The sequence below is a fragment of the Lactuca serriola genome, chromosome 1, assembly GCF_051521515.1.
Source record: "Lactuca serriola cultivar US96UC23 chromosome 1, Lser_US96UC23_V15, whole genome shotgun sequence".
Classification (NCBI taxonomy): Eukaryota; Viridiplantae; Streptophyta; class Magnoliopsida; order Asterales; family Asteraceae; genus Lactuca; species Lactuca serriola.
In genome coordinates this window covers 239889153-239897071 of record NC_136408.1, presented here as the reverse complement: position 1 = coordinate 239897071, position 7919 = coordinate 239889153, and positions in this window count along the sequence as shown.

Below are 7919 nucleotides of genomic sequence, written 5' to 3'. Positions count from 1 at the left end.
TTTCGTCCCAACCCCGTAAACCTTCCGGTCCTACCCGAGTTGACCTTCCGATCCATAACTCCATGAACTTCCGGTCCACATCATAATGCCTTCCGGCCCATATCAAGCATAGTATCCATATCACATACATAGCGCATATGAAATAGGCAACTCATAGCATACAATGCATATATCTCATAGCATACCAGACCATCCGGTCACACATAGGTACCGTTCAAGGCACAGTGTAATGAGAAGACTCACCTCTTATGATATCTAGAATCTCATGTGCTCGATATCTCTGAATCTCGAAACGACGACCTAGCCTCGCCTAATCACAACAAATAATCATTAACGGCTCTCAAGGCTATTCTACACCCCTTTCTACATTACCACAGAAGGGTAAAAGACCATTTTATCCCTCCTTGACTCAAAAGTCCACGTGTTGACCAAAACACTAAAAGTCAACAGCAAGCAGTACGCGGGGCGTACCAGCTCCTGTACGCGGGGCGTACCCTTGCACTCCAGAAACGGGAAACGTGACCCTCTACGCGGCGCGTACTGGGATTACGCCCAGCATAAATTCCAATTTCTTACTTCCTTATTTTAATGTCTTAAACAGTTAAGACATAACCCCACATTCCAGATCTGGCCATTCTAATACCTCTTAATCCATAAAGTCGAAACCTTTAAGCCTTTGCATGGTTATAAAGGTTCCCCACACCTTCTAACACCTTTCCTTTCTCCTCCAAAAGTCTAGATCTCATGCATGGCTCAACATTCACGTCCAAGATTGCATTTTTATGAACATGCAACTCATATAGTCCTGGAATATGATAGATCGAGACCAATGGAGACTATTTGCTCATAAAGTCTACTTCTTGGGAGAAAAAACCCTAGAAATTGGTCCAAGAAGCACACCACACAAACAACAAGGCAAGATCTGAACTTTTTACCTCAGGAAGAAGCTACAACCTTTGTAGTCCTTAGATCTACACTTGTCCACCAACTTCTAGCTTCCACAATGGCCTCCTCTTCTCTTTCACCACCTTGAAATGACACTTTGAACCTTAGATCACTCACACCCAAGCTAAAAACGAAGGAAATACTCTCTTAGGGTTTCTTTCTGAAAGATGGTGGCTGAGGGACAAGACCATCTCATTCATTTTATAGCCCTCAAGTCATATTAGGGTTTTGAATCTGGGCCGGTTACGCCCGGCGTAACCTTATGTACGCCCAACGTACCCGAATGAATCCGCACACAAAATAAGCACGCGAGTACATTCTACGTACTCCTTAGTACGCCCATCGTACTCACAAGCTTAACACTTATCACAAAGGGACCTAATATGAAAACTTGGAAAAGAAGAAGGGTTAAATGGTTGAACCTAAATTTTTGGGATGTTACAATTCTCCCCCACTAGAACCAGACTTCGCCATTGAAGTCTTATACCGAAAACAACTCCGGATGCTGCTCCCGCATCTCTGACTCTGACTCCCACGTCAGCTCGGACCCCTTCCGATGCTGCTACTAAACCTGCACCAATGGCACCTCCTTGTTCCTTAGAACCTTGATCTTCCGATCCCGAATCACAATTGGTCTCTCGTCATAATTTAGGCCCGCATCCACCTGAATATCCTCCAGTGGCACTACCGCCGACTCGTCAGCTATACACTTCCTCAATTGAGACACGTGGAAGGCATCATGAATCTGGCTCAACTCCGCAGGTAGCTCCAATCGATATGCCACTCTGCCTACCTTCGCAATCACTTTAAACGACCCAATATACCGGGGCCCCAACTTGCCCCTCCTCCTGAATTGAATCACTCCTTTCCAATATCTGTGGGTGGTATGCGGTACTGAAATGCAGCTTCGTACGCAACTCGTCGTGAAGCTTCTTCCAATATCTGCAAGTAAATCGCACATCTCGATCTGAAACAATCGAGATAGGAACTCCATGTCGCGATACCAGCTCCCTTACATGCAAATATGTCAGCCTCTCAGCAGAAGAGCTCTCACTGATAGCAAGAAAGTGAGCGCTCTTCGTCAACCTGTCCATAATCACCAAAATTGCATAGACACCTCTAGCAGTCCTTGGCAATTTGGTGATAAAATCCCTGGCAACCTGCTCCCACTTTGTCACACCCCAAAACCGGAACGGCGGAAACGTTCCGGGGTTGAGGACGTCATGTTTAGTATCACGAGATATGTATATGGTAAGAAAGTAATGAACAACCATTTCATTTAGAAAGAAAGTGTTTACAATGTGTGTTCACAAAACATAGATGTCATAAACAAATAACAAAACAAGACTTGAATCTTCTGAATCCCCAACACGAGCACATGTCTAATAGTCTCCTGGGAATACAAGTTATGTGAAAGAGTTGATCAGCAATTAAGCTGGTGAGTTCATAAGATTTTAGTGATGTGAGTAAGCTAGAAAATGTGGTTGAAAATGTATATGCACAAGTGATGTAAGCTGTAAGTTCTGTTTTGAAAAGCTCGCCTGTTCCTCTAGAAAATCCTATATTTCCTAGTTGAATGAAAGTTAACTAAAATGACACTACAAGCCTTTCTATGCGTACTAAGTGGGTACAAGTTATATATACTCAGAGTAAATAAACAATCGATTATGCGCATCTGCCCTAAACTCACAACCCAACAGGGAACAGGAAGTAAGGCGGATAGCACACATTCCATTGGTTACAAGATCGTTGTCATATATAACCCTGGTGTAATCACTTGTTACTCATGGAATTATTTGTAATGGTTCCTTTATATCTAACGAAAATTTCTTTTAAGAAAACCTATATTTCTTATAGTAAAATATTGACCACAGTGACTACTTTTATAATAGCTTTGTTTATACTACTATATGTAATTTGATATCGGGCAGAAAGTTAATTGGGTGAATCTGCCCTGAGTCCAAAACCCAACGAGGACAGGAAGTAACTCGGAAAACACACATTTAACTATCTGTTGGGTATCAGTTTTATATATAAACATGGTGTATAAACTAAGGTGTTATAGAGTTACTCACCTAAAGTCTTTAAAATTGTGCTGGCGTAATAAATGGATTAAGCCCACTGGGAAATTTCTAATTTTGTATACCAAAAGTAATGACTTTGAAAAGTATGTTTTTTACTAGAAAAGCTGTTCTTTGACTCTGTGTCCTATAACCTGATCCATACCTGGTACCCTTATGATGACTTAATGTATACTAATCATAAATACATATAGATTCAGGTAGATAATAGATTGGGTGAACTCGTTCCAAGCCCACAATCCAATGAGAACAGGAAATGAAGCGAAAAGCACACATCCTATTAGTTGTAGGAATCTGTTAGTATATATGTATCCTATAGTGTATACATTAAGGAATCATAAGATTAGCATGATGGTCGTACCTTTTAAAAGTAGCCTTCTACCAAGACTCGACTGTTTTGAAAGTAGCCTTCTACCAAGACCGGATCGTATGACTATTAATTACATTGACATTGGAAATTTATATCCTTCTGTAATTGTCGTAATGACAGTGTAAGTACTGTAGTATTTGTAATAAGTGACTACTTTAACTACCATTTTTCCTTAATTGAGAGTTAAGGCCTAATCTGATGGCTAGATCCTATGCTAAACGCTCCATTGTCAAGAGATTCTAGGAACTAGACGCGACCCCTGCATGAGTGCAAGCCGCGAACATCCACATTACTATGATCATGTATACCCAATATAACTATCATAATTCATTGTGATTCATTGGTATAGTTAGATCCTGAAAACATTGCATGCTATAGCACCTTACTATGTTCTGTTCTTTTGTCGTATATTGATATCGTATCTATGTAAGCGTATTCATGTGAGCGTATCTATGTAAACGTATTGCGTTAGTATAGACTCGTGAACTGGACTGACTCTTCGTGTGCTTCATTTTACTAGAAGTAATGAATAGCATTCTACTAAACTATACCTATAATAGTTTACTAATGCGCTACTCGGACTGTTACTGAAAAGACTCATTTCTCTACTAACTTATGCTACTTATACTTTAAAAACGGAGTTTTGTATAACTATAAAGTAACATAACCTTTAAAAGAGTTTTGAAATGTTTTGACAACTTATAAATAACATAAGTAACATTTTGAAAGATGTTTATAACAAACATTTACACAATTATCATTGTGTTCAACTTGTATCCCCCCTTTAAAACAGTTAAAATAGTTAAAAGATTCATTACGGGGTATGAACTCACCTGATGTGGGTGATTCAAACGGTTATGCGCGTATGCATGAGAAGTTCCGCGAATGAAATCCCGAGACACAATAAGTCCTAAATGATATATAATGACACATATTGGCATGAATATAGTGTTTATAACAACTATATGAAAGGAAACACCTTCCAGGACTAGGAAAGACCTTAACCAAATGTTGGAATCACATGTGGTTCAACAAAGGAAGGTAGAATGGCACTCACATGAGTTTACTACCATGGGTTTAAGGCTGTAAACTCATGGTTACTCATGTATAAATGCAAGCTTGAAGGCTAGGGATGTTTTAGGGACCTTAGCTCTACCCTAGGATCAAGAAGACCACTTTCTTTGAAGCTTTTGGGGTGTTCACGGCCCTAATGAGTTTACAACCGTAAAATCATGACCATTTATGTTTATGAGAGTTGTTTAGGGTCCTAAAAGTCATAGTGAAGCATCCTAACTTCAAGTCTAAGACTTAGGAAGTGTTTGTGGCAGCAATACACCCTTAAATTGAGTTTTCGGCTCATGGACCACTTTGACATGTGTTTGCGGCTGTAATCACTTATGGATGATGGTATTTTGATTGTTTTGAGTACTAAACACGTCAAGGTAAAGAGGTAGGCTAGTCTCTAGGCTTAAGGAAGGAGTTTGGGGCATCTTTGCACCATAAGAGGGAGTTTATGGCCCAAGACCATCCTTGGACGTTAACTCTCTTCTAACCTTTGTTTCTTGATGTTTATAAGGTCTAGCCATGTTTAATCTTCTGTACAACAAGTTAGAATAAGAGTGCTTACGATATAGTAGCTTGAACTAGTCGATTTGGCCAAGAACACTAGTGTGTGTTCTTGGTGTTTCTTGAGTATCTAATCAAACATGATTTTCATGGATGGAATCAATGTAAGAAGCTAGTTAATAAGATGTATTAACTAATCATGGGATAGAATAGTCACTCTTTTGAAGATCTAAGGATGGAGGTTGGATGATAGTTGAGAGGATTCGGAAGAAATACCGGCCAAGAAAGGAAGAAATGAGTGAAAATGACCCAATCCTTTATATATACCCTTGAGTTTACGGCCACATGAGTTTACGACCGTAAACTAATGGTCTTGTGGCCGTGAACTCACTTAGATGGGGAATTGGTTTGATTTGCTACACTTTGGTTGAAGCGGTTACTTTCTAACACTTATTCCTTAAGTGTCTTAGGCTCAAAACTCCTTAGAATGACCTGTAACCATGCTATTATACTAATGATTTTGACACTCAGTTGAGTTGACTGATTGAGCTTATAAAATAAAAAATTTCGGGTTGTCACATCATCCCCCTGTTAGAGGGAATTTCTTCCCGAAATTAGCTCTCTTAGCATTACTACTGGGGTTGCGCTCTTCTGATTGGCAGAATACCCACTCGTAGACTTTGCAACTTTTCCCTTTCGTTCATGATAGGATTCATACTTGGTCTATCTATCATTAGCTCATGTACACAAGTTGTATATAATTAGGGTTAGTTAGACGGTCGGATGTGCGACTCTGCCCCAGGTCCACAACCAAACGAGGACAGGAGATAGGGCGGAAACACACATATTAGATCTGTGTAATCATAATCATATACCACCCTCGCGTATACACTAAATAATAATAGGTGGGTTGTATTCATCCTTAGCCTCTATGCTCGAACATGGTCTGCTGGACGAGAGATATTTCGTGACGGTCTGCGGACGTCTGACGATAAGGCTTCGGAGGACAAAGTACTCTTCGCATGAGTACTTCGGGGGTTTAAAATGCGAAAGATAAAATTTTTGATTCAGGTTGAACTTTCGATACTAAAGATGAAAGTTTCAAGAACTTGCCGATCGAGGCGATAGAAACATATGAACTCAGTATGCTGAGGACCATGCCAACTCATGACGACAGAAAACAACAGACTCTATATTGAACAAAGTTTTGGTCAAATGAAAGAAACGTCTGATAAACGACGATGTATCCCTGGCATGCTCGATACTGAACTCCTAGCATGATCAACAATGTACCCCTTGTAACTGTTCTCGCGTTTCCTGTTTTCTATTTGAAGTTAACACTCCTATGTATCGTACCGCTATGTGCGCATACATACAAATAAAAGTTCTTTATTTACTTTAGGGATACTTTTGTACCATAATCCTTCTTGGTACCACTACTACCGTCCGTCATATACAAGTTATGAATACTTAAGATGAGCCAGGCAGTCAACTAAGCATCTTTGCCACAAATCCTCAACCAATTAAGGAAAGGGGACCTAAGCGGAGTCATTCACTCTATGTCTACAACATCTTAGTTGCGCACAACCCTGATGTATATGGTGAGCAATAATAGCTTCTCTAAAGGATCTTTTAGTTCTCTTGAATATTACGACCTATTTCAACATGTGAGTTGTTATAGTTAATTTTAAGTGTCATCCCCAAATTTTAATCTTATATGAATATAAATAAATTTTTAAAAGTAATTTCTATTTTGAAAACGTACCACTACTCGTCGACGACTCCGGGGTAGATTCTCCTGCAGTGATCATCAGAATACGTCCATCCGCTCCTGAGTTCCTTATTATTGGGCAGTCCCTCTGACGGTGTCCATTCTCACGACAGCCATAGCATGCTTGGTTTTCTTCAGCTCCGAGGACTTGGGAGATCGGTTGAGCCAGTGTCCTGAAGTAACGGACTGTGTGTCCCCTTCTGTGGCAGTTCAGGCATTGCATTTCCCGGCATACTCCGGTGTGGTGAAAGTTTCACTTTCCACACTTCGGAAGGTTTCCAACATAACGACTACGAGGTGCGGAAGTAGTAGGCCTTGTAGCGGCGTACATAGTATTTTCTCGTTGTTATTGCGGGGTGTCTTGTGTTGTTTGCTTCTTCTTTCTCTTGTTCCCTGACTTCTGATTATAGTCCTCTTCCCTCGATGGCTCGAGAATAGGGACTTTTACACCATGGCGGACTCCATGGTCGATGAGTCGCTGAGCCAGGCGTTTAGCACTATCGAACGTGGCTGGGTTAGAAGACAGCACATTTCCTTGGGTCAGAGCAGTCAGACCCCAAATGTATCCTTCTATCTTCTTGCTCTCCGAGGTAACCATCTCGGGGCATAGAGCTGCTAGTTTGATGAACTGGTCAGTGTAGGTCACTATGTCTGAGCCGACCATAGTGAGATCCCACAGCTCTTGTTCCAGTTTTTGAATCTCGCCTAACGGGCAATATTCTTCCTGCATTAACTCTTTTAGGTTTTCCCAACCTATTGAGTTTGCCACTGATAGAGTTAGTGAATTAACATGGTTGTTCCACCATGTTAGGGCCTTGCCAGAGAAGGTGCAGGCAACAAACTTCACTTTGCTTCCTTCTAGGCATAAACAGATTTCGAAAACCGACTCTGTTTTCTCGAACCATTACGTGAGGGCAACGAATCCTTCAGTCCCTTTAAAGGACAATGGTTGGCATCTGGTGAAGTCTTTGTAGGAGAACTCTCCTTGGCGCACCGGGACTTCACCTTGAGTAGAATTAGTAGGCGTTTCACCTCCACTTGTACTGATGGGGTGATATTGAGCCATGACTATTGCCATAGCCGCGGCAACTGCAACGTTCAGAGTCGTTGCATCGATTTGTTGAGAAGGTATTGGAGTTATCGAAGTAGTGTGTTTGGGTGATCTGCGAGGAGGCATCTTTGCTAA